The sequence below is a fragment of the Macrobrachium rosenbergii genome, chromosome 16 (genome assembly GCF_040412425.1).
Source record: "Macrobrachium rosenbergii isolate ZJJX-2024 chromosome 16, ASM4041242v1, whole genome shotgun sequence".
In the NCBI taxonomy this organism is placed as follows: Eukaryota; Metazoa; Arthropoda; class Malacostraca; order Decapoda; family Palaemonidae; genus Macrobrachium; species Macrobrachium rosenbergii.
In genome coordinates this window covers 48,646,237-48,673,954 of record NC_089756.1, presented here as the reverse complement: position 1 = coordinate 48,673,954, position 27,718 = coordinate 48,646,237, and the positions used below count along the sequence as shown (strand labels likewise).

The window sequence follows — 27,718 nt, the reverse complement described above, 5'->3', positions numbered from 1 at the left end:
CCTCTCTTGTCGTCTGCCGCTAACGAGTCTGTTATTTGAAGGGAAATTATTGTAAAGTACTGATATCTCTCAGAAACGCGTATAGAGACGAGTTCTGTATTTTCTTCACTTTAGTAACGAAATATTATTTATAAAAAAGTTCAGTACAAATTAACATGGTACAGTGGTATAGACGAATCACTCTTGTAAAAATAGTTCAACTCAGTTTATATGGGGAGCACGAAAGCAAGGGGAGACGTACTCTCCCTGGTGGATGTTTTCTCGAATCTCTTCTCAGTTCCTCTCCTGGCTCTCGAACCCATGGATGTCTTGTTATCTGTAATCTCCACCTCCTTCCAGTCCTATTGGACGAATTTATCTGCAAGGCCCTCCCTTAAACAGTTGATTGGGAAGGACTTTAGTGGGTGTGGTTCAGATCTCTCCTTAGAGGATTTGATTGGAAATGGTCTTAGGAGGGGGTGTGAAAGACCCCTCCCTAGAATGTTTGATTGGAGGGTGTTGAAGTACATCACTTTGTCCAGCCCCAGTTTCAGCATTATTCGCTGAAAATCCGCCCATTCATGGTATTTTTCACTGAGAAATATTCACTAATTATTGTATTTTCATCTCATTTTCATGACTGAATGCACTTATTGTGATAAAACTATTAAAATACTCAGGTAATCTTGAGTTATGATAGTTCACCTTACAATAATTTGATTTTGTAATGGGGTAAGCAATTAATACTGATACGACAATATTTATAAAATATTTTTAAATTTCGCGTTGGCGCAGGCAGCAAGAGAGACCAAATTATAATAGACCAACTTCTTTTCCTCCAACTCTTTATCCCATCTTCTAGTTAAAAAAGTAACAGAGAATGATAAAAGTATTGTTTGTAACGTTATACTCTTGCATAAATGCGTACAGCCATAAACAACCGACCGAGAAACTGTTGTTTTGTTTATCACTGAATCGAATAACAACAGCCCTTTTGCTTGTATTTCAACCATCGTACAGTAATACACAATTACCATAGGTTATATTACAAATGACGTTAAGTAGAATAGGACTGATATATTTTTACATTATACCCTTATTCGGTATGGATAAAAGATCAGCAAGGAAATATACTGCTAAATTTATGCTGCAAGTTGTAGCTGAAGCTGAGAAAACAATGTTTAAGCTGCCAATGACTATAAATTATCGTGCATCGGTAACATGGATAAAACTTGACCGTAATTAAAATTGCAGAGAAAGTATTTTAATCAAAAGTACTGGGCATGAAAGAACACATTACTGCTATTTTTACGCCGATAAACGATAAATAGATAAAGCTCGTATTATGATGAAATAAATGGAAAATAGCAAACAGAATCTTGATTTTTTTACACAAAACAAACGCCCCCAAATGGCCAACATCATTTATTAATTAAAAAAATAGCTGAATTAATTTCACAACGAGACATATTTAAGTTACATTTCGACTTAAAAACACTTTAAACCACTTCGTGGCTTACTGTATCAGTAAATACTAGACCACCTACTCCTGCCTCTGATTTTCACGCTTCCAAGCCCGATCACTTCACCAACGTGAAAAATAAATTCATACAGAGAATTAATATGGTGGTAGGTATAGTGGCCCAGTTAAGGGCATTGATGTGTGTCGTTATGGATAAGTTTGAGAAGAAAAGTGAAAGTGAAGTGTTAGTGGAGGAGTGGCTGTTCTTCCCTCTGATTCTCCTAGGCATCAGTCACTGCCATACTCGCCTGAACCAGGGAGGAGGCATACCGTTAGCCCAAGGGAGGTCAGTGGGATCTGCCCACGAGCAGTCGTCCCCTCAGACCAACCTGTTGCATCCCAGGTTGCGTTAAGAGACAGCCGCTGGTAAGGCGTCTCGGATGTGCATCAGCTCTCGTCTATTTCGGGAGATTCTCTGCTGTACTGTAGGCATCAATGGCGCTTTCCCGACGAGTCTTGTCCCTTGAAGAGGTGTTCTTCTTCCAAGGATCTAGCTCCTCAGCTTCCCAGCAAAAGGTTGAGGGAGCCTCCTCTAGTCCTCAACCCTCTTGCAGTAAGTGGGACAGCCCTGAACGTTTCTCCTCTCCTGGTGGGACAGCCCTGAACGTTTCTCCTCTCCTGGACGCCAGGAACGAGCTTTGAGTCACTCCTCTTCATCTAAGAAGTGTCTTCTTTCTGATTCAAAGTGCCCCTTGTGTAACGAAGTTCTTCATTTTAAGCGCCTGGATTCAAGCAAGTACCCAGTAGCGGCCGATCACCGTATGTTACCTGAACTCTTGCCTTCAATTAATTGTCCTGATTCGGCTAAGCTTCCTGCAGCACTTAAGCCTCCTGAAGTGGCCAAACTGCCTGTAGCACCTGAACTGCTTGTAGCGCCTGAGCGGCCTGAAGCACCCAATTTCCCTGACGCTGCCACTTGCATTAGAGCTCTGACTCATCATAGTGCATCGTCTCCTCCGCCTGCCGCCAGTGTTTTGATGTCGGTTTCTAAGCTTCAAGCGCCAGCTTTGTCTAGTTCGGTGACAAATTGTGTGTCCGCTTCAAATTTTGATCCAGCTTTAGCTCCCCTTCAACTGAAGTTGGATAACATTCTGCAACTTCTTCACGGACCATCCACTGCTAAGGCACCTCCATCAGATACCCCCTTGTCTCCGGTTTCGTCTGAAGAAGAGGATTTAGATCAAGATTCCCCAATGACTCCTTATGCATCACTTCTGAAGCTCTTACTCCAGAATGTCTCCGAATTCTTCTTGCCTGCAACTCCTTCGTCCCCAGCTTCGTCTTTCATGATGAGTAGTCAGCCTTCAGACACTGCTGGACTACCCAAGTTGGTTCTCTCGTCCTCATCCAGGAAGGCCCTTAGTGAAGTGGAGAACTGGCTTTCTGAGAAAAGGGAATAGGGAAAGGCTTGCTTTAGTGTCCCTCTTTTCTTTTCTTTCTAGGTCTCACTACTTGTCGTATGCTACTGGGGAAGCTCCTTCCCTGGGAGTGGCTGCCTCCTCCCAGGGGGACTTCTCTGGTCTCATTGACGCAGGCCATAGATCCGTGCTACAATCAGCGAAGGTCTTCTTTTCGACACAAGAGATGGACCACCACCTGAAAAGTCTTTTAAGACTTTTGAAGTGTTAAGTTTCATGGATTGGTGTTTAGGCGCCCTTGCAAGAAAGTTCAAGAGCCATTGCTTCCGCCTGATTACTCTTCAGAACTTCGGGGTTTTCTCTTCTGCGCGAACAAAGCAGTCAGGGACAATTCGCAGGAGATTGCTTCACTTTATGCATTGGGCATGCTCAAGAAAAGGGAACTTTGGATTTCCTTTACGTTCGAAAGGTGTTACTTCATCCCAAAAGTCAGCACTTTTATTTTCCCCACTAGACAAACATGTTTTCCCACAGACAACTGTTAGTGAGATTGTTTCTAGCCTTCATAAAAAGTCCACATAGGATCTGACACAGTCGACGAAGCGACAGAGAGATTGGTCCGCAGTACAGTACCCACCAGGACTTCCTGTCCTCTGCTGCCTAGGCCCTTTCGGGTTTGGCAGATAGAGATCTCAGTGTAGGCCCAGAGGATAAGTTAGGTTCACACCCTGAGCCATCAAGAAGTCATCAACTAAATCTTCAACCCACAAGTGAGACCTCTGTCCTCCATGCCCCGGTGGGTGCGAGGCTCCTTCTCTTCTGGGAGAGATGGAGTTCAAGAGGGGCGGGCCAGTGGGTAGTCGAAGTACTCAAGGAGGGTTATTCTGTCCCCTTCAGGGAGAGGTCTCCCTTGACCAACACTCCCTTCGCATTGACGGACTACTCTGAAGGCTTGGAGAGGTATTCAGCCCTCTCAGAGGAGGTTTCCTCTCATCAGCAAGAAGGCCATAGAATTAGTCAGGAACTCCAAGTTGATGGGGGTTTTACAGTCAACTCTTTGTAGTGCCCAAGTCTTCAGGGGGATGGAGACTGGTGCTAGACGTTAGTGTTTTGAATGCCTTAGTAGAGAAGACAAAATTTAAAATGGAAATAACACAATCGGTTCTTGCTTCCATCTGCCAGGGGGATTGGGTGATCTCCCTAGACATGCAAGACACATATTTTCTTATTGCTATTCACGAGGATTCAAGGAAGTACCTTAGGTTTGTCTTCAGGAACCAAGTTTATCAATTCAGAGCTCTTTGTTTCACCCTCTCAACTGCCCCACAAGTTTTTACGAGAGTACTCGCTCCCTAGCAGGATATCAATTCAGAGCTCTTTGTTTCGCCCTCTCAACTGCCCCACAAGTTTTTACGAGAGTACTCGCTCCCTAGCAGGTTGGCTATATCTAGCAGGGGTAAAGATTCTACAGTGCTTTATTTAGATGACTGGCTACTTCGCTCTCCCACGGAGGGTCAATGCATGGAGGACTTGCAGAAGACAATTCGCATGACTCAAGATTTGGGACTTTTATTGAACCTTTAGAATTCTCAACTAATTCCCACTCAGAGAATTCTCTATTTGGGGATTCTGATAGACTCTCGGAGTTTTCAGGCTTTGCCGTCCCCCAAGAGAGTTGAGGAATGTTTAAGGAAGGTGGACTTTTCTCGCCCTTCATTCGTGCACAGCAACTCAGTGGATGAGTCTTGTAGACACACTAGCCTCATTGGAGCAGTTTGTAAGACTGGGGAGACTGCACATGAGGCCACTACAGTTTTACCTGAGAGCCTGTTGGGATCAGAAGGTACATCAAGATCTTCACTCCTTTCCTATCACAGCAGAAATAAAGGAGGACTTGCCTTGGTGGAAGTCAGAAGAAAGATTGACAGAGGGGAGATCTCTTTTTCCCAGTGAACCCCGACCTAGACTTCTTCTTCGACTCGTCAGATCTGGGTTGGGGAGCACACCTTGGGAACCAAGAAATCTCGGGAATTTGATCCCCGAAGGAGAAACGGTTTCACATCAACATGAGAGAATTAAAAGCAGTTCATCTGGGTCTCAGTTATTTTGCAACAGAAGTCTGCAACAAGACTGTCGCAGTGCATGCAGACAACACCACAGCCGTAGCCCACATAAGACATCAAGAGGGAACATACTCATTCTCCCTGTGCGAGATAGCAAGAGATCTGTTGTACGGGGCAGACCAGAACCAAACCCATCTAGTCAAGGCTTATCCAAGGCAAATGCAACGTCGTGGTGGACGAACTAAACCGCTGGAATCAGTTCCTTCCGACGGAATGGACATTAGACAATCAGGTGTGCTCCAACCTTTGGAGATTATCGGGACAACTGACTGGACTTGATGGACTTATTTGCAACGTCTCGAAATTATCGTCTACCTCTGTACTACCCCCCTGTTCCAGACCCTCTCATGTGGGCAACAGATGCGATGATTCAAGATTGGTCTAATCTGGACCTTTACGCTTTTCCACCCTTTGGAATAATAAGGGAAGTACTCAAGAAATTCCGCTCTCACAGCAATGCAAGGATCACTGGTGGCCCCCTTTTGGCCACAGAAGGAATGGTTCCCAGACTTTCTGGATCTCCTTGTAGACTTTCCAAGGCTCCTCCCTGCTATTCCAAAGTCTTCTCAGACAACCACACTGAAGGATTTTCCATCAAGGCTTGTCCTTTCTGGCCCTGACAGGCTTTCGACTGTCCGTAGACTTGCCCGAGCAAAAGGTGTTTTGCGATCAGCAGCGCAGGCCATTGCCAAATGTAGACATGCCACTTCCAACAAGCTCTACCAGGCAAAGTGGAAGTTTTTCAGAACCTGGTGCAGAAGAAATATAGTTTCGTCTTCTCAGACATCTATCCCTCAAATAGCAGATTTTCTTCTTTTCTTGAAGGTCTTCTTTTCTTCTTCTCTAGGAAGGTCTTCTTCCATCATAAAAGGTTACAGAGCAATGCTCAGCTCTGTTTTCCATCACAGAGGCCTCGACATTTCTGCTTATCAGGATATTTCAGACCTGATTAAGTCTTTCAACACCACCAGATCTAGAAAGGAGGAGAATTTCACTTGGAGTCTAGATGTGGTACTTAAGTGGTTATCAAGTGACCGCTTCCAACCCATGCACTCTTCCTCTCTGAGGGATTTAACTAAGAAAACTATTTTCCCAGTAGCACTGGCCACTGCGAAGAGAGTAAGTGAAATTCAAGCGATTGACAGAAGGATCGGCTTTTCGAACGGAGATGCAGTCTGTTCCTTCCTTTTAAGCTCTTTGACGAAGAACAAGAACCCTTCACGCACTTGGCCTCGTTCCTTCACAGTTAAGAACCTCTCAGATATTTTAGGCATGGAAGAGGAAGAAAGAGTGCTTTGTCCGGTGAGAGCCCTCAGGTACTACTTGCACCCAACCAAGAAAATTAGAGGGCAGTTTTCTAATTTATGGTGCTCAGTCAAAAATCCCTCTAGACCCTTTTCTAAAAATGCTATTTCCTTCTTTTTGAGGAACCTTAATATCAAATCTCACTCCAAAGTGGAAGAAGATGATTTGAAAATCATGAAAGTGAAAGCTCATGAGGTTAGGGCAGTTGCTACATCAGTAGCTTTCAAGCACAATCTTTCCTTATCTGCCATTCTTCAAAAACATATTGGAGAAGCAAGTCAGTGTTTGCAATGCACTATCTGCGGGATGTGGGAACTGTTTACGAAAACTGCAGTACCCTAGGACTGATGTCCGTGGGTGGCGTAGTGACGGGTGAGGAAGTGCAGGAAGTTCTGTTCCTATGTGTTTAGCTCTTTGCCTTGTTCATGGTGTCGAGTTCTGGGGAAGCCTGGAGGGTTCAGCAGTGGAGTGCCCACCAGTTTTTTAGTGTTGGGTAGTGGTCATGTTAATTTTTATGGTCTAGGTGTTTCTGTTACTAGTTTTTTGTTGCTTTTTAGTACTGCACCCTGGGCAGGGCAGTGATTTTAGCTTTGTTGACCTTCGGTATTCTCCATCACAAATTTCCTGCTGTATGTTCTGTCAGCCTTTGGAGCACTCCTTCGCTGCAGAATATCCCACTTCCATAGAGACAACTCAGACTATACCGTCACGTCTCTACAGATCGAGATGAGCACCAACCAGAGGCAGTAATTATATGCACAGCTCTCTCACCAGGTAAGGAAACAACAAACATTGTCTCAATGTTAGTCTTGTTTAGATCATTAACTTTCATATGTAAATTGTTATTTTAGTCCACAGTTCCCCACTTCCTTTTAAATTAGAATCAGTTAAATAATTACCGTGTAAGTTACTTATATAAAAATGATATTTTTATGATGAAATAAAGTTTTATGGATACTTACCCAGTAACTACAAATGGAGCCCACCCTCCTCCCCATGCATGGACTTTTTTCATAAACAAATTGGTCTATTGGCTTAGTTGTTCCGCTCTCTTACCCTGAAAGTGGGCGGGGTCTTGTCACCTACACAAAAACAAAAGAATCACTACCATGAATTTCAAAATTTAAGCTGCCGTTCAAGTAGGAACTCTTAGCTAAGTAATTACTGAGTAAGTATATATATAAAACTTTATTTTATCATAAAAATATCATTTTGCTTTGCTTCTGGGCCACATAGCTTTGGCTGAGGAGTCCAGTACTTAAGTTCCTGCTAGGGAGGTCAGCCCCTTTGACCCTTCCATGGCCATCATTGTTCCTATAGGAGAAGCCTTTGTGGTTCCCCCTTTACTTTGTTGTTTTCCTGCTTCGACCTTTTCCTCATCTGTCGTAGGATAGAAGATTGGGACTCTAGATCGGAGTGAGGTGAAGAAGTGGAAGCACACTTCTTCCTCCATAGCCCCTTCCTCATCCTCTTCCATTCTTTTTGAGAGAAGAGGACTGCCCCGGTCTCTTCCCTTGCTGCTTGTGGCTCTCCAGGGGTATAACCAGGAGAGTTATTGCTGCCCTTTGGTCCCACTCATTTACTGTTTTCAGAACCTGTTCATGAGGACAGAGGGTTCACATTTGACAGGTCTCCATTACACGAGTCTTCTGAGAATTATAGAAGTACTTCTGCTCTGTCTGCAGAGGGACCATTTGTCAGTTCATAGCCCCATTCTTCAGGCTAGGAACGTCCCCTCAGTCACAGGAATGTTCGCCTAAGTGTGAGCTTTGGTCCTTCCAGACTCTAGCTGTGCTTACTTTTTAGTCTTTTACTACCTATCCTTAATCCTTTCATCAATTTTGCACCCCAACCACTAAGTATTACTTATTGCAAATAAGGTATTGCAATACACTCCCTGAACACCTGAATTAGCCCTGGTCACTGACCAGCCCAACTACATCCCCATAGCTTTTACCCACTAAGTGGGTAATAAACTGTCAGCGTTACCAACGCTTACAGGAAAATCTTGTCAAATGAGTTACCTGAAGTACCGTTGGCAACACTGCTGCAAGTCCCGGCCGAGTGAGGCTGAGATCCCCAATTGCTTTTTGTTCGCCATGCTGTGTGGGTGTATCCCACATCAGGCGAACTTTTTGGTCATTAGCCCGACCCCCATTCAAGAATTTGGACATCAGATCACGATTTGGACGTTTTCAACGCATTTCCTCCTGGATGGACACTTTATTGATAGGATTTGGAACTTCTCTCCCGATTTTTACTTTGGACTCGTTTGGTTAAGTCAAACAAGAAGACGTCGTTGTCTGCAAGCGCCGATACTTCAACTTCGTTTACATCTTCGACGACACGGCCTTCTACTGCTGGAGATGCTGACGCTCATCGCCCCTACACGTCCTGCAACTGTAGGATGAGTACCCTCAAACACGATCGACATTCTGTTTGTATTTTATGTAGGAAGATGCAGTGTAGTATCAGTCAGATAGGTGACGAGTCTTGGTTAGTAGTAATAGTGTTGTAGATACTAATCGTTCTTTTTCAGCCCCCCTGCCTGTTCCAGAACCAGCCCTAACGGGTGGCGGGGGTCATGGAGAACCGCAGACCTCAAAGGTAGGATCTGCCGGCCCCCCCGGCGCGGAGCAGGCAGTGTTGGCAGCAGATTTTCCCCCTTCCTCTAAAAGCGTAAGTTCTAAGGTGGATTTAGAATTAGGAATCACTCAGAAGGGTAGGAATTCTAATTAGGAAGTATTCAGGAAAGTAGTTGAGCATGGTCTTCTTTGGGTTTAGGTCTCTCATTTAGATCAATCGTTGGTTTTATTTCCTGCTTCGTGCTCTGTGCAACAAAGGTTTCCAGATCCGTGGAGGGTCGTTCAGATTTGGTTTCTGATGTATCTGGTTCTGAATTTTTGTTTTTCCTTGAATATTCCTTCTTCGAAGGTTCCTTTTCCTTTGGGGGTTTAAAATTTCATTCGTCTTGCGTTGGTGGTAATTCTGGCGATCGAGTTTTTCCAATATTCATGATCATGTCTTAAAGAATTTTCTGTTTTGATAATGTCTATCAAGATTATAAGGGGCGGAGGGAACAGAACCAGTCTATTTTCTTTGAAATCTATGGCCTCTTCGGCCGCTACGGAAATTTTCCCGTTTTCCCCCCTTTTTCTTCTAAGCCTTCTTCCATTGCCCTTCTCAATATTCTTTTCGGTCCGCTCTTTGGGGGGCTCTCGGGGTCTTTGTTGCGCATCCTGTTTTCTTGGTTTTTAACTCAGCAGAGCAAGGCTTTCTTGCTTCAACCCTGTATTTTAGAGCTCAGCAGCCCCCCCTCTCTCTGTTTGGGGTTAAGGGAAAGGGTACTTTTTTACGGATCCGTTGTCTTATCACCTTTTGCAAATCCGGTGGTTTCTCAGGCATCTGGTCTAGTTGCTTCTCAGTTGTTTGCGGAGGCATCAGCAACTACTTATTTCATTCTTTATGGGTTCCTAACTGTAATGTATCCTCCGCGATTCTTGCGGATGTTACGGCAGTCGGCGATTCGCCGGCGCCAGCGTTCAGTGTATCAGCACCAATAATTTCCTCATTGTAATGTATCCTCCGCGATTCTTGTGGATGCTACGGCAGTCTGCGATTCGCCTGCGCCAGCGTTCAGTGTATCAGCACCAATAGTTTCCTCATTGTAATGTATCCTCCGCGATTCTTGCGGATGCTACGTCAGTCGGCGATTCGCCTGCGCCAGCGTTCAGTGTATCAGCACCGATAGTTTCTGCAGCCTTTCCATTCTCCAGGATAGTTGGTAATTACCTTCTTCTGTTACCTTCGGTTCGGTACCTCGTAACTTCCCCTTCAATACTCCTTTGAGTTTCGGTCCGGTTGGGACCTTCTCCATCTGTCCAATGTCGGCGTTGGGCGCTCCGGTGGTTACTCTGTGTGGCTTCTTCCTTCTTCCCTCCTTTGGCTTCTTCTTTCTCAACTTTCTGGCAGGTTTTCTCTTCCCTCCGTCTAGGTATCCATGTTGGTTCTGGGTCTTCAGTTCCGGATTCCCACTCTCATGCGGTTTTGATACGTCCGGATTTGAGTGGTTCGGGTGTTGCGGCCTCTTCTCTCTCAGGAGTGGGCGTGGTCTGCCCAGGTGTTGCGTCATCCCTGTTGGGTGGTGCGGGGTTTGCTCAACCTAGACTTTGGTGCCTCCAGTATGTTCCTGATTGATACGTCAGGTGTCCTTCTCACGCACCCAGGTGTAGCAGTTCCGGGTTTTCGAGTTCGACGTTTGCTAGGGATTGGCCTGCTTCTTTCCTGTTCCGGCTCGGTCAAACCAGTCCGACAAAGATTGTTCATTTGAAGTAGAGGATCCGGTACCGGATATTAGTTCGCCTTCAGCCAATGAGAATGAGTATAAGTGGATGGTAGACTTCATCCTCACGTATCCTCAATCCAAGGTTCCGGAGGAGCGTACACTACCGAAGCAACGATGTTCGAGTTGCTATATGCGACAGAACCGGTAGTTGCTCAAACAAGATGATTTCTCCCTCCGGTCCGGTACTGTCTGACACCTCTTCACTTCGGTGTCAGTAAGGCTGGCATACCAGGTTAACATGTCGCCTGACTATACAACGTTCTTTGGCAGAAGAGGAGGGGCTTCTTTTGAAGCTTCCGCCTCACTATCCGGACATTCGGAGAGAGTTCTGTTGTGGGCGCCTTTTGCACTCTGCAACAGTCTTTTAGGGAGGAGGATATCTCCTCCATGGTCTTTTTTGTGTAGCCGTCGTCAGCAGTACCGTCACAGCAAGCTATGTTTAGTGTGGCTGCTCCGGGTTCAAGGGATGAGGCCAGTATAACGAACTTGTTGCTTCTAAGTCATGTCTCCAGTTTCGGCAAATATGCATCGTTGAAAGTACAAATATAGAAATAGAGGGTTCCTGTTTAACAGGGAACAGCCAGTACCCACTTGAAGAAGCCTTTTAGGGAGAATCTCTCTCTCTCTCTCTCTCTCTCTCTCTCTCTCTCTCTCTCTCTCTCTCCAGGTATGTCTCAGGAATCGCTGGGACTTCCACATCGAGAATTCAGGTATAATCTGGAATGATTCTCGCTTGTCAGATTGTCTGTGATAGTCAGAAGAAGCGCATCTCACATCCGGAAGGTCTATAGTCTCCCCTCTTCCCGACGGTCATCTGTACTCATATGCCTCATATCAAGGTTGGGGAGCAACCTTGGAGGAACCCAGGCTTTGGGCCTCTGGAGGGATCGGGAAAGAGAGGAGTCATAACCTTCAGGAACCTCAAGGCTATAAAGGAAGACCTCAGGTGTTTCTCAGTCCTAGTGCGCAACACAATGTGGGTCTGCTTTGCGACATCGTAACTGCCGTGTCGTATCTGAGAACTCGGGGGGAACAATATCATTAGAACTTAGAGGTGTATACTTTCCGCCATTCGGTCTCATTCATCAGGTAATCAGGAATTGCGGTAGTGTCAAGACGTCTGTGACTCTAGCTCCTTGCTGGCTCAAACACCCTCGGTTCCGGAATTCCTAATGCTCCTTACGGAAGTTCCGATATTCCTCCGCTCCTTACGGAAGTTCCGATATTCCTCCTCATGCGGAAGATCTTTTAGACAACCGCATTTTCACCATTATCATCCAAACTCTTGCGTGATGAACCTAGTTGCGGGCGACTGCCGAGCGAACAGCTGACAGTCCAGACACTCTAAAGTTATGTCTGGACAGTTTTCCTTCAGCTTCAGAAGTCAACCCGTAGCTTTACCAGGTCAACTTGACATGGGGAAGTGTGTGTCGTAAGGAAGGTCATTCCATCTTTAGGCCTGCCATAACTGAAATAGCTGGTTTTCTCTTATTCCTTCGGAAAGTCAAGATTCTTTCGTTTTCGGCTATTGCTGGCTACCGCTCAGCACTTTGCAGTACATTTTCTATTTTCCTGAAATTTTTAGCAGTAAGATCTTCTTTGACTTGTTACGTTCCCTCGGGCTCCCTCGTGAGATTTGTCGGAAGTTCTAATGTTAAGATAATTGGTTAGATGTTTTATTTCTTTCTTTCGGCTTTAGCTGCAGATAAAACAATGGGCGAGCTTCGGGAAGTTTTCCTAGGCCAGTTTCCTAGGCAGGAAATAAGTATTTCTCTTCCGGAAGTCGTGGCTGAGGCTTAAACTCTTCTTCGTTCGTTTAAGGTTCTTTATCTGCAAGTGTTCGATTCCGGCTTCAGCGGGGATATCCTTATGTCCGATGCGATTAATTATCAATGGTTGATAAACTCCGTCCGCTTCCGTGTACACTTCTTGTCTCTCCGCGGAATCCTTCCCGTCCGCGGTCGAAGGAAGCGATTAGTTACTTTCGGAGAAATGGTTCCTGGTTCCTGGTTCATAGCGCTCACTACACGAACACAGTTGTGGGCACACTTCACGAACACAGTTGCGGGCACACTTCACGATTCTCGTGTGGTGCGAGGTTTATGCCTTACCGCACAGTATTCGGAGTATGTCCACTTCATCTTCTTTTCTAAGGAATGGTTCAGTGTCTTCTATTCTGGAGGTAGTTGCTTCCGAGTCCGTCTTTGTTTTCTTCCTTCACTTAGGAGACGTTCAATTCGCCCCACTGCGTGTAGTGGCGAATTCTCCTGTCTAGGGTGCGTTCAGTTAGCTGAGGTGGTATTCTCTTCGTGCGAAGACTCGGAAGGTTATTTTCTTAGTCCACGTTTAACGGCGAAGTCTATTATCTAGGGTGCACTCATTTAGCTAAGGTAGTATTCACGTAGGGCTGTGATTATTAGGTTAACCAGATAGGAAATTCCTTTTTAGGCTTTAGAATTTTAAGCAACAGTGATAGTATAATCACATGAACTTAAGTTCAGAGTATCTTAAGTATCCTAGTCTTTGATAGTTTACCTACGAGAGTCCAAAGAGGTGCTCTCATAGGCTCCTAGGTTGTTTAGTCGGCGCTGGGATACCTCTGCGCTGCGTCCTTTTTGCCGCACCTGCGGGCGGAGGGTCATCGGCTCGGCTCACTGCCTCATTCCCTCCTTAATGGGTAGGCTCTGAATAGTCACTTGGGAGATGCATCGTTCTCCTTTTACATGAAAGTTATTCTCTTAGCCCGTGTGTAGCCGCTAACCCTTCTATCGTGGGTGCGTTCATTTAGCTAAAGGGGTACTCTCTTAGTGCGGAGGTTCTTAGAGGCGGCCACTTGGAAGTCGGTGTCGTTTTTCACGACTTCGACCTAAAAACGTTGTTTTCTTTGAAGAAGAATTTCTCGCTTGTTCCCTTTGCGACGACCAACTCGATCTTATAATTACGTAGTAATGTTAAGGGGCGGGGAACTATAGGTAATGAATGTAGTCAGGAAATTTGGAATTTTGGATTCTCTGTTAGTCGGGGTTCATAGTGAGAATATGAAGTTTGACTTTAGTACTGTGAAGATAGGCAGATCCAGTGGACAGGTTTGGTTTCTTCAACCTCTTCTGCGCAGACATCGGCAACGGACGACGAAGAACTCAAGATCCTGCACACTCAACTTCTCCTCCATACATGAGAGGCTACAATAGCCACATGGGAGGTTCTTCGCCCCTCCATACATGAGAGTGCTTTGATTAGCCACATGGGAGGTTCATCGTACCCCTCCATACATGAGAGTGCTTTGATTAGCCACATGGGAGGTTCATCGTACCCCTCCATACATGAGAGTGCTTTGATTAGCCACATGGGAGGTTCATCGTTCTCCACTAATCATGGGAGGCTGTGATTAGCCACATGGTAGGTTGGTTTTAATTTTTTTGCTACTCTCTATCCATGAGGAGGTTTGAATACCACATGAGAGGTAGCTCGACTCAGACCCTCCATAAGTGAGAGTGCTTTGATTAGCCACATGGAAGGTTCATCATTCTTCACTAATCATGGGAGGCTGGGATTAGCCTCATGGTAGGTTGGTTTTTATTTTGCTACTCTCTATCCATGAGGAGGTTTGAATACCACATGAGAGGTAGCTCGACTCAGCAAGTACCTAAACATGAGATTGACGTCGGGGGTACTCTCTCCACAGACATTCTCACCTGCCGAGTGGGATAACCAGGTGAGGATACATTCATTTATACAAAGTAGGCGAATAATGAGTTACCTGCTTTCCCTGATGGCAGGTCGGGCTGAATTAGATTGATCCCACCTCCACTAAATTTTGTTAATCGGGCTAATTCAGGTGTTCAGGGAGTGTATTGCAGTATGAAGTTTTCATAATAAAACTAATATTGTAATACTTACCTGAACACCTGAATGATTCCCACCCTCCTCCCCACTTCAATTTGAATAGTGGATAACGCAATTGGGGATCTCGGCCTCACTCGGCCGGGACTTGCAGCAGTGTTGCCAACGGTACTTCAGGTAACTCATTTGACAAGATTTTCCTGTAAGCATTGGTAACGCTGACAGTTTATTACCCACTTAGTGGGTAAAAGCTATGGGGATGTAGTTGGGCTGGTCAGTGACCAGGGCTAATTCAGGTGTTCAGGTAAGTATTACAATATTAGTTTTATTATGAAAACTTCATTTTCTGCAAGTGTTTAGATCTTTGTACTTCACCTCATTTTTAGGATCTCTTTTATCGTGCTGTCCAACCACTCAAGTCCCTCTTTTTCCTGTGTTAAGAGGCTGGAAGTTCTCAAGTGCTTGGCCTTTTGGCCTTAATGTCATAATTCTAGTCACATGAGATTTGCTTTATGTATCACTAGTGAGCTGGTTTTGGTATCCTTGGGAGTGCATTTGCTGCAAGACAGAGACACTTTGCCTTTTGTCATGATCTAGGGATCATGATAAAATGATAGAAGTCAGATCTCATGCCATAGCAGCTAGCAAAGTACAGTACCTGGGCATACTAATAGACATGGCAGCGTTGAGTTAGTGCCTGTCACAGCAGGAACAGCATGGGTTTGCTGGTCATTATTGGCCACCCGTTGTTTGGAGAAGCATGTTTTGCCCGAGTGCCTCCATGAGCGTTCAGGTCAACCTCCACCAATCAGTCCTCCCATCCTGTGGCCCTCAGCCATGAAGTAGGGAGATCTGGCATGGTAGCTGGATGTCTGGTACATCCTAGTGGGAGTTCTGGCATGGTGGTTGGATATCTGGTAAAACCTAGTGGGAGTTCTGCTGGACTGCTACCTCTGGAGAAGCTTTTGTTCCCAAACACATAGATGGAGAGGTGGAACCCGCAGCTGAAGGACCTCTTGCATATCATCATCTTTGTGTGCTAGCAGCATCTCTGTTTCTGCAGGCATTCCTGGATCTGGATCAAGTGATGTGACATTTTGGTAGTAGTGGTGAGCAACAATACATCTGTAGTGGCATATATCAAGAGGTCTCTGTCCTTTGTAAGTTGGGAAGGCAGATACACAAGTGGGTGGTTCAGCATGTCAGGCTGTCAGTGAGAGGCATTCTGGGTTTAAGGAATGTTGTTGCAGACCTGCTCTGTCAACAGAGATGAGTTGTGGGGATGTAGTGATCTTTACTTTACATCCTTGCATGGCAGAGGCTGTTCTAATTTTGAGGGAACATGGGTGATTAACTTGCTTAACAGGCAACTCTTAAATGTTCTGCTTTCCCACTCCAGAACCATGTGCTGCACTGCAGGGTACCATTCATCACCCATGGTACCATAAGGACGTCTACACATTTTACCATTCAGCTTAATTTATCCCCTTGGAACTCAGAATTACCCTTGTGGCTTTCCATTTTGCCACACACCTTTTGATACCCCAGTCTGCTGGCTCTTCTGATCTAGACACTGGTAGATTCACCCTTGGCAAAAACCTTTTTGTCAGCCCCACATACTGAGGTTCCATTTATCTTTGGATGCAATCTTCTTTCCTAGGTAAAGACTACCCAGCAGTTCCTGTGAGAGAAGCTTTTCTAGCCTGTATATCAAGTGAAGTGGGTAATCTTATGTGATTGGTGTCATAGACAGGATCTCTCTGTGGTTGGAACTGCTCTACAGCATGTTGCTGACTTGCTAGTCCTCTTTCGTTGAGACGGGCTTCTCCCAGTTACTGTGGTGGAAGGTTGTCACTCTGCCTTGAGCCAGGTCTTTCAACTGAAGAGCATGTATGTCCCTGCCTTGGTAGGACTGTCCATGCTCATTTGGAACTCTTACAGTTTTGCTCACCCCACAAATTAAGGCGTCCGGAGTAGGGTGTCACTCAGTCTGTGTTTAAAACATTTGGCATGCCCAACCCTTGGGAGTTTTTGGATAGAAACCAAACACTCAAGACTTTCTCTGCTTGCCATTACTTGAGCAAAGCATGTTAGTATGTTGCATATTATTTTATAACAGGTCTATCATTTAGAGGCTTTGGGTTCACTTTGAAAGCTCTGCCCTCCTTCTGAGACTTTATTGGTGGCTATCATGAGGAGATGCTTTTGTGTTCAGTGAAAACCATCTGGTACTATCTGAATAAAACTTGACATTGTAGGCTAGTTTGTTAGCATTGGTAGGCACAAGAAGGTATCTTAGAACTCTGTTTCTGTCTTCACAAGAGGGTCAAGTGGCCATATAGTTTTTATGGCAAAGGAGACTACCATCCAGTTATGGGAAGAGCTCAAAGTCTTGGGCATTGTAGTTAATGAGGGTGGGGCCTGATATCAACCTGGTTACCCGGGACAACCTGGAGGTATATACAGTATAGATCTTGGCTTTTCTGATAGGTTGCATTAAGTTTGTTTGAATTTAGAATAAGAAGCTCGGCTGAAAATATCTGAAACTGCCTTACTGGTTACTGTAGTCTTTCAGCAGTTTGCCACCTCAGCCTATGAAGCTCCTTACTGGTTACTGTAGTCTTTCAGCAGCTTGCCACCTCAGCCTATGAAGCTCTGGAACAAGAGCCTTGTTAGTAAGTTTGTGTTGTATTTCCGGTCTGGTCAGGAAAGGATGAAGCACCTATGCAGTCAGCAGGGTATAGAAACTGTTACCCCAGACTGCTGTGCCTAGAAGGAAGGGGTTGTGAGAAATGAGGATGATGAAGATGAATTTGATGCAGACCCTCCTCCCTCACTTACAGGGAGTGGATTGTTAAAACTTGGCCTGCTGCTTCAGGTCCAGTAAAATATACATGAATGATTTGTGAGTTGTAAGTCCCATAAGTAAAAACATACTAAAGTGGGAGACCTTGTAGGAGGCTTAGGAGCTAGTCTATGTTCAGTGTAAGGAGGAGGATCTGTAAAAGTTTAGGTAACCAAGATTACCAGGGGACTGTGAATGATGTGTAGGTTTGATGCCCAGCAACCTCTAGACATCCCTTTTTGCTATTGTGGTAAGTCTGTTCATCTTGACTAATGAGATAGGAGACTGATGCTGATCCATCACCCTGGCTGTCCTTAAACTTGAAATCCTTGGAAAAGAGCATTCCTCTTTAACAGTGTTGGCTGAAGATTGTCAGTGGCATTGATGTTCATTACTGAGGCATGGTTTAAGGATTACCTAATCTGTACATTGGCTAAATCCTCTGTATTCCTGGGAGTGCCTTCCATGAGTTTACTGGTTGCCTTCCTTGAGTTTACTGGTTGTCCATGGAATCCACTCTCACCAGTTGGCCATACCAACATCTCTTTTCCCAGCTTGTCCTTTTAGTCAGCTTCCCCTGAAGTCAGGTTGGCTGGTGGTCCATGAAGAAATCAAAGAAGCATTTGTGGAAGGCAGATAAGCATGTGTAGCATCCAGCTCACTTGTAAAATAAACAAAATCAGGTATTGCAATACACTCCCTGAACACCTGAATTTGTCCTTAATCCCACTAGCCCAAACAACTCTCAGTTACCAATCCACTATTGGGAATTTTAACAGCCAGCGTTACCAACGCTGTAGGTAAAATCTTGGTACTTGAGCTACCATAACAAACAGTTGGCAACGCTGACACAAGTGTGCACTGACACTCCCACTTTTGTCAATTGCTTTTTGTTCGTGCTGCTGGAAGTTTGTTTCCTTCTGCAGTGCGATGTTTTAATCCTATTGCCTGACTTTTCTTTGTATTTTGGACGTCTGGTGAAGACCTGGATTGTATTTACCGGTTTTTCTCCTGGTTTTTCTGGATATCTTCGATGTGGAACGTCTTTTAGAATTGGACTTGCTGGTTCCCAGTCTCGATTGGTCATCATGGACTCTTTCACCTTCTTCTACCACACCTTCAGCTTCGATGTTGACCTCGACTGCCCTTACGACTGTGGATGCTGGAGCTCATCGCTTCGTCTTCCTGCCAGAGACGGATGAGTACCTTGAGACACAATAGACATTCTGTCAGGCATGTAGGAAGGTTATGTGTGATGTGCAGACTCAGTGCGATGAATGTTCCGATTGGAAGGCACAAGAGATGGAGGATTACATTCATCATCGCAAGTCTTTGGCTAGTAAGGGCGGCAGACGTCGGTCAGATTCTCGTTGCCTCAGGTGTCTCAGGCTTCTGCTACAGATCAGTTGATGGATTTAGCGAGTTCAGAGGTAGTCAAACAGATAGAGGGTAGGATTGCAAGTACAGGCAGTCCCCGGTTTATGAGGGGGTTCCGTTTTTACACTATGTCGTAAACCGAAAAATCGTCGAAAATCATCAAAAATCCTAAGAAAACCTTACTGTAATGCTTTGGGTGTGTTGAAAATGATGTAAACTGCATTTTTATTGAGTTTTTCATAAAAAACCTCCAAATTTTGATTATTCTGCCATTTTGGAGCCATATTTCTTCCGTCAAATCAGCGTACGACGCATTGTAACCCTGGAACATGCATCATAAACCGGGAAATAATTTCTGATGAATATATTTGAAAAGTGTCGAAACGTCATAAGCCGGACTCGTCGTAAACCGGGGAGTGCCTGCAGTATGGAAAATTTAATAGCTAGTCTTCTTCAACATTTCTCAGATAGGGATAATAGTAGTGTTAGGATGTCTAACCCTTCTTCCTTTTCAGCTTCCCTGCCTGTTCCAGAACCAGCCCTAATGTGTGCTGAGGGTGATGGCAGAACCACAAGCCTCCAAGTGGGTAGGGTCTGCCAGCCCCCTCGGCGTGGAGCAGGCAGTGAAGGATCCCCCCCCACCCTCACCCCCTTGTAGTATTGATAAATTTAATGTTCATAATGTTAGTCAGGACCAAGATGTAGGTGTGATAAAGGAGGATAGGTCTGGGTTTGCTTCTTTTCTGTCTGGCTCAGTCTCAAGTCAGTGTTTCAGTTCCGTTGTTGCAGAATCCTTCTGCCCTAGCTCCTAACTCACTTCCGACTGTTTCTGAATCTGCTACTGTAGTTTCCCCCTTCTCTTTGTTTTCTACTCCACTATCTAGTAAGGCGGATTCTGGGGTCTCCTTTCGGCTTCTAAAAGTAGTTTGCGGGACCTGCAATTGGATGTGGCAGAATATAAGGCGGATTTGCTGGGTCTTTCAACGGGTACAAACCTATGGTGAGAGGTTATTTTTTTAATGGTTTCTCTAACATGAGAGAGTATGTGACACAGTAGTGTCCAGAATTCATGTTGGATATATTTCAGGATTATTGAGGTAGGGGCCGGATTCGGTGTACCTTCTGTCCTTTCGTGCTAAGTTTTCTTCTGGGTTATCAGTCGCTTCATCTCCTGCTCCCACATTCTCTGTTGCTCCTTTTTCAGTCTCCTCTTTGGTCTCTTCTTCTGCCCCAGTCTTTCCCGCGGCTTCTGCATCTTCCACTTTCCCTCCTTCGACTTTGGCTTTCCTCCTCTCAGGTAACTTTTTTTATGCCTCTGCCTCCCGCCTTTCCTTCCTCAGTACAGTCTTCTCTGGTTGGAGGAGCTTCCGGACTGGTGAAAACGCAGTTTCAGCAGAATTTGGCTGCAGGCGTTTCTTGTTCCATCCCTTCAGGTATGCGTAACCCCTTGCTTCCTCTTCAAGCGTCTGTTCCAGTAGTATCAGGTATTTCACAGGGTTTGCCTGTCACTTCCAGTTCGGGTTTGCGCTCCGCGGTTTTTGCAGGGCTTGCGGTACCTTCTTTGAGAGGTCCACGGCTTTCATCGCCTGCATTTTCTGCAGCAGTAACTCCGAGGCTAGCTTCTGCCTCTTTCATTCTCCCTCCTTCTTCTTCATCTTCTTCTGTTCCTCCGCAAGCGTTTTCGTTTGTGCATCCTTCCCCAGGGTTTAGCTTGTGGGTTTGGCTACTCTCACTCATCTTCCCCTTGGTAATAATGGGGAATCGGCTCCGGGTTTTTCTTGGTTCAGCCTTCTCTTCCCGGCGGGTTCAACTATGCGGATTCAGCTCAGGGTACCGGATTAGGTGTGGGTGCTCAGTATTCTGGTTAGGGTGGTCCACTTGCAACTCTTCATCATTGTCCAGGCTTCATTCAGTTCCTCCTCCTTTGTTGGTCTCAGACCGTTCGAACTTTGCGGAACAGGATTCTTATCCGAAGGTGCAGGAGATTCTGGCAGACTTAGAATGTCCTCTTGCCAGCAGTAACGATTACAGACGCATGCTTGAGTATGTTAATTTTTTGTACCCTCAAGCAAGAGCTCCGGACCTCCTGATTTTGTCAATGCAGTCTTCTTTTTTCGTGTTGGCTGGTTTGGTTCGATGGGGTTAGACAGGCTGTGGAGGAGGCAGACAGTCGTTTAGTGTCGGTAGTGGCTTCTAATAGACAGGACTCTTCTCTTCTCTTTCCGCGTAAGACGATTTAGGCTGTGGAGGAGGCAGACAGTCGTTTAGTGTCGGTAGTGGCTTCTAATAGACAGGACTCTTCTCTTCTCTTTCCGCGTAAGACGATTTACGCAGTTCGAGGTAACCCTTCAGCAGGTGTCAGGTTGCCATTCAACGAATCGGTTGAGGCAATCCTGTCTAAGTCTCTGGCATCGTCTCAGCTCGTAGGGACTTATCTTAGAGAAGCAGGTGCTTGGAGGATGTGTTGTGCAATCAGACTGAGGCTCTTGTGCACTCTCTCTGGATGCTGTCAGGTTTACTGTAATGTGGTTCTAAAAGAGTGATGGTTAAGTCCCTTCGGATCCGGGGCTCTTTGCAGCTTAATAAATTTATCTCGAGGGGTCTGGCTCACCAGGCGAATGCTTTGGCTTCATCTACAACGTTTGGAGCAGAAAAGTCAAAATTTCTATTTTGGTCATCTTCCCCCTCAGTATTCGGATGTTCATAAGAGGGATTGCTTAGCTAATTCTTTGTTTAAAGATGACATAGCCAGTATGACGAACGTGGTTGCTTCTAACTCATGTCTCCTGTGTCGGCAATTATGCATCATTAAGGGTACAGTGTGTTGAGGTATCTAGATCTAGACGATTGGTTGATCCTTGCCTCCTCTCTAGAGGAGCTAGTAAGAGCAAGGGAATTCTTATGGAATTTGTAACCTATTCAGGTTGGAGGATTCTCTCTCTTCCTTTGAGGGTTTTCCCAACCCTGGAGAGGATCCAATCGGTCCTTCAGCAGATAGAAGGGTTCCTGTCCAGCAGGGAACAGCCGGTACCAGTTTGGAGGAGCCTCTTAGGGAGAATGTCTCTCTCTCTTTTAATTCCAGGGTCTCGTCTCTGGATGCGCTCTCTTCAGGTGTCTCAGGAATCGCTGGGACTTCCACAACGAGAATGCAGTTATAGTCGGGAGCTATCCTTGCCTGTTGGATCGTCTTTGATGGTCAGAAGTACATCTGACACTGGGAAGGTCTATCGACTCCCCTCTTCCTGACGTTCATCTGTACACAGATGCCGTAGATCAAGTTTGGGGAACAACCTTGGAGGAAACCCAGGCCTAAGGCCTCTATGGGTGGTTCAGGAACGAGAGGAGTCAATAAATCTTCGGGAAACCAAGGCTGTAAAGGAAGCCCTCAGTTGTTTTCAGTCCTAGTGCGCAACAGATTAGTGGCTATGTTTAGCGACAGCGTAATTGCCGTGTCGGATCTGAAGAACTTGTGAGGGGGTGGGGGGAGGCTCAACAGAACTAAATACTATAACCCAGAGAGTCCTGAGAGGGTGCAGGAATGGAAAGTGTCTCTTCTTCCCCAATTTATATCGGAGCCTCAACGTACTGACCGATTCGCTAAGTCGCTCCCGTCAGGTTTTTTGGGGGGGAGAGTGGACTTGGCTCTGGAAGTAATATGTCAGGTTCTCCGGAAGTGGCCAACAACTGTGGACGTATTCGCAACATGATTAAACCATCGTCTTCCAGTTTATATCTCACCAATGGTGGTCCCCATGTCGATAGGCACCGGTGTGACGTTTCAAATTGGAATCACATGCAGGTGCATGCCTTTTCCTCCATCCAGTCTCATTCATCAGGTAATAAAGAAATTGCAGGAGAGGATCAAGACGTCTATGGCTCTAATAGCTCCCTGCTTCAGACTCCCTAAAGCGGTGGCTAGACAGCTTTCTTTCAGCTTGAGAAAGTCAACCCGTAAGCCTTACCAGGTTCAGCTGGACAAGGTATAGAAGTAAGTGTCGTAAGGAAGGTCATTCCATCTCTAGGCTTTCCATAGCCAAAATAGCTGATTTTCTTTTATTCCTTCGGAAAGTCAAGGGTCTTTCGTATTTGGCTATTGCTGACTACCACTCAACGATTAGCGGTACAATTAGTTTCCACCTTCCTGAAATCTTTGGTAGTAAGATAATCGATGATTTATTACGTTCTTTAAGATTGAATGTCCTGTCCTGCAGACTCGGGCCCCTCCATGGGACTTGTCGGAAGTACTTCAATATTTTTCTTGCGTTCCCCTGCCTCTATTATCTAGGGTGCATTCATTTAGCTGAGGTGGTATTCTGTTAGTTAGGAGATTCTTAGGTTAACCAGATAGGGGAATTCCTTTTAGTCTTTATAATTCTTAGGCAACAGTGATAGTATACTCACATGAACTTGAGGTTTAGTACATTTCAAGTACTGTATCTTGGTCTTTGATAGTTTGCCTACGAGACAGTACGAACCTGACGAGCGATCAAAGTACTCTCCAGCATGTCTTGTCACCAAAAACATCAATTGATAAGGTGAGTGTATAACTAAATAGATATCCTCTGCATAGCAGATCGGTAAGCTGCCATCTCTGCAGTTGTAAAAAGGGGGTGGGCCGCAAACTTAGTTGGTTCTCCCGGAGGCCAGCGGCTCTGCACTCTGCCTCATTCTCCTCCATACATGAGAGGTTCTGAAGAGCCACATGAGAGGTCGGACGGACTAAGAGTACTGACCTGACTGTCGATCAAAGTACTTTTCAACATGTCTCTTCACCGAAAGCATTGATTGATATGGTGAGTGTATGACTAAACGGATATTTTATGCAGAGCAGATTGGTAAGCTACCATCTCTGCGGTTGTCAAAAGGCTTGCAGTAGAATTGATCCTTCCTCCTCTAGATGTTTTTAATCGGGCAAATTCAGGTGTTCAGGGAGTGTATTGCAATATGAAGTTTTCATAATAAAACTAATATTGTAATACTTACCTAAACACCTGAATGATTCCCACCCTCCTTTCCCCACATTAGTTTTGACCTTGAATAAAGCAATTGACGAAAGTGGGATTGTTGGTGCACACCTGTCTCAGCGTTGGCAACGCTGGCTGTTAAAATTCCCAGTAGTGGTTTAGTATTTGAGAGTTGTTCGGGCTAGTGGGATTAAGGGCGAATTCAGGTGTTCGGGTAAGTATTACAATATTAGTTTTATTATGAAAACTTCATGTCTATTAGAGAATAAATTTGATGGTTAGCATGAGTGTAACTTATCCAGATATAGCATGTTTGTCACCTGTATGACCTGACTCAGTGCTGCCAAATATAATACATACAGCCAATGCCATTAGAGATTCTCCCATCTTAATACTCTATTTAGGTTCTGCAGCCAAGACTATTCAGTGAGAAATAGGCTGCCATGCCAAGTTGAAAGTATGATATATCTAAGCATAACATTCAGTAGATGAAGCTCTGCTATATCGGGGAATAGGAAACTCCTTCCTGACGTATTTTCTCCAGATCTATAACAAATCACCTCCTGGCAGCAGAAACGTCAACAGTCTTTGAAAAGGTATGGATTGGCATTTTCTTCTGTGTAATACTGCAAGCTTCAACAGTAACTGAAAGAGTAGAGTGACTCCTCTTGCAGTGAAACAATGAGTCAGATGTGCGCAACTCAGTAATCAGGAACTCTGAGACAAGAGGAGTTCTTACAAGAGGCAGGAGATTCTGAAATATTGACAGCTGCCACATTTGGAATAACAGCTTGAGCTACCAGCTTTGCTAACATTTACGATCAGTCACCCTTGTTAGTTTGGGGATGTCTTATTGCCAAACTGGTTGAGAAGTGCCAGGTAAATTGCTGGTCCATTAGAAGAGTTTTTGTGCTGTTGCAGGTGAGCTGCATGAGCAACTTCAGATAAATGTGGCACTTGTGGAAGAGCTGTGCACATGAGTAGAAGCAGATGTTCAGTTAGGCAAAGGAGAGACGTGGGAGTGACAACCCTGGTCTGGTGAACTATATGAGCAGGAAGGGCTTAGTATGTCACAGGTGAGTTGCACAAGCCAATACAGAAAGCGTTGGTTACCTCATTAGTAGAACCATAGCTTTGTGATCATCTAAGCTAACGGGTAGAACATCTGTCAGTAGGGGAGTCACAGGAGACAGTAACCAAGCCAGAGCAGTGAATACTACAAGGAGCTTGAGTAGGGCAAGTAGCAGCTGATACATACAGCTCAGGTAAGCAGCCAGTTAAAGGAGCTGAAGCAGGGACTGATGAGCAACATGGGTGTGCCTAGGAGATCTGTTAGAGCATCTTAGTGATATTGATTTGCCAGATTTAGTTGTGCAACTATAAGCTGGGTATCCAAGAGTCGCTAACCCCAGAGGAGCAAACTGAGTAGCTAGAGGGGGAATGTTGGAGTTTTCTTGATGTTCTTTGGATGCCAGAAGATGTAGTACTGTACTATGAGAGGTGAGGTTAGAGTCAAATCATGCTGCAGGATATATTGCACTTTCATGGGAATCATAAAGTGCTGATGTGACACTCATCACTTCAGAAAAATTGCAAGGTGATGGCTGTAAGGATCCCATCCTTCCCAAGCTGTTTGTGCTGGGTAAGGTAGGTTCATAATGTGGGGCAGGGGTGGCATGTATCTCAACTCTAGTGAAAGTACAGCCAAGCCACCCGAAGAAGGAAATTGTTCATGGCATGGAGGAGAATGGCTGCAATCCTTTCATAACCTGAAAAGGTAGTCAGTATGTCAGCTAGGTTATCCAAGAGCTTATGCAAACCCTGTTCTTGACATTGATGTAGCACTATATTTGAAACCTTGGAATGGGCTTTGGTATGGGCAGAACAATGATAAGAAAACAGTGAAGAGGACCTGGATGTAATTGAGATAGAGGTATTTACTGAAATTTCTGATGCCAATGATATACCCATTCATCTGAGACAGTGTTACACTTATAGCTTCCTCTGCTGCAATATTAAGCTCACTGGGTCTGCGTCTAGTCCATACAAATATCATTTGTAAGCTTAGTTTTAATCTGCTTGACTGTTACAAGCATTGCAAATTAACTGGGTGTCCTCAACACTGGCCATGAAACCTCCTGTTTACCAGGGTTGGCAGTATAGGCTACTTATGTTCATGCATATTGCTAAATGTTTAAAAAAAGATGCTAAGAAAATTGATAAGCAACTAATCATGATGTTAGAAATAATAATCTCTTTAATATTAGTGTTTTGGATATTTAGAGATAAATATAAGAAAATTAGAAGTGATGTGGACAGAGTCCACAGAGGGATAAATAACACTGGATGGAGAATGAGTCTCTTAAGTTGGAGTTAGTGGTAGATTAAAAAATGCAAATCAAGCATTCGGTAGCTAGATAAGATTTTGAAATCAAAGATTGATATTGTATACAAAATTTAAGTTGTTCATGTGCAGAACAAACCTGGGTCTTAACTTTAGGATAAATCTTCTGGCGCCAACTGGAAACCGGTAAAAAATAATAGGAATTGTTTATGCAAAGAATTGCTGGCATCTGGCATCAGTCATGGGGGTGAGGGAGGAAGCGGACAGCAACCTAATCTCCAACCCCGTGACGTATTCAGTTTTCTTTTTACTGCCTTCAGAGGAGGACGTACTTTTTGCTCTCCTCCCTAAAGCCAGTTTTTCCTTCCTTGCCCGTGTTTCCGTGGTTTAAAATTTTTGTGTAGTAGTGATATATTGTGTGTTTTGTATGCGTGTTTTGTCTTATAATAATACAGTCCCAAGACTCGTCTAAGCATTCCCTTAAGCCTCAGAGGAAATGTCCCAGTTTAGCAAACTACCCTCGTTTGCATTTTTTTTGCTTCTTTTGAGACTGATCCCCATTCTACTTGTAGTAGATGCAGGTCTAATTCTTTTGATGTAACTAACCCTTGCCCTGAGTGTCATTCTTGGCCTGAGCAGTGGAGGATCTATGCCAAGAAGAAGCAGCATGAGAGGAAGTCGGAGACACCATCTTGGGAAGGGTTCTTTCATCCTTCGATGGATGTTTTTCAAGCTCCTAATTGTTCTGCTTCTCCCCTGTCCAGACCTCCAGTTGCTTCTTCCTTGGAAGATTTTACCCCCTCACGTTCTTCCATTGCCTCACCTTGGAAGTTTGGGAGAGGGGTCAAGAGATTTGTAATTCCTCATGCTGCCTCCTCTTTCTTGTTCGTCTGTTTCAGGTTCAGGTGCACAGAAGACTTCTGACTTTTGGACCTCGTTAGACCTATCAGGGTTACCAACCTTAGATGGCCTATTATCCCACTTCATGTCTTCTTGCTATCCAGTGTTGGCCACCATGACAGTGCCCAGCCCTCCTGGCCTTCATTCTGCTGGGTCTCGCGCTGTTCCCCCTGGTACAATGCCATTAGACCTTCCAGCACATCATCTTGGGTCGCCTCCCGTTAAGGCTACAGCTTCTCGGGTTTCCTGCTCAGCTGTCATGACTTCCCGTACCAACAGCTATCCCAGCTCTTGTACAGAGTTCATCTGCTCCTGTGATGTCACAGCTTTTGTCGGTTTCTGTAATGATGTCATCTGCTGCTGCTCCGTCTGCAGAATCTCTTGTTCAGGCTGTGTTTGACAGTTGACTCGGTCTCTTGAGAGAAGTACGGATGTGTTCTGAAGAAGAAACAACATAGATCTCCTCCTCCTTCTTCATCTTCTTTGTCCTCTTCAACTAATGTTCATTCTTCCCCTGTCAGACTTTGGAGGATTAAAGACTTTGCCGCTGATCCTCGCCCCAAGAAGTGAAGGACCATCTACATTTCGCCGTCATCTTCAGACCATGTCAGTGACTCTCCCGTAACGTGTACTTGTTCCCGTCGGTGATGTGCCTCGTCTGGCTGCCTCTCGCCTTCAAGAATCTCGTTCCGAGAGGAAAGCTACAGTGATTTTGTCTTCCCTTGTTTGTCATGCGCAAGTTCAGAGAAAAGACGACAAAGCTCCAGTCAAGAAATCCCAAGTGGTGGATTCTTCTACAATTCTACCCTCACA

At 45.0% G+C, this 27,718-nt stretch overlaps 1 protein-coding gene across 1 annotated transcript in view; it reads left to right on the top strand.

The window, feature by feature from the left end:
- Nucleotides 1-27,718, top strand: part of LOC136847408 (E3 ubiquitin-protein ligase Topors-like) — a 49,991-nt gene that overhangs the window by 4,484 nt on the left and 17,789 nt on the right. The window lies entirely within an intron of this gene.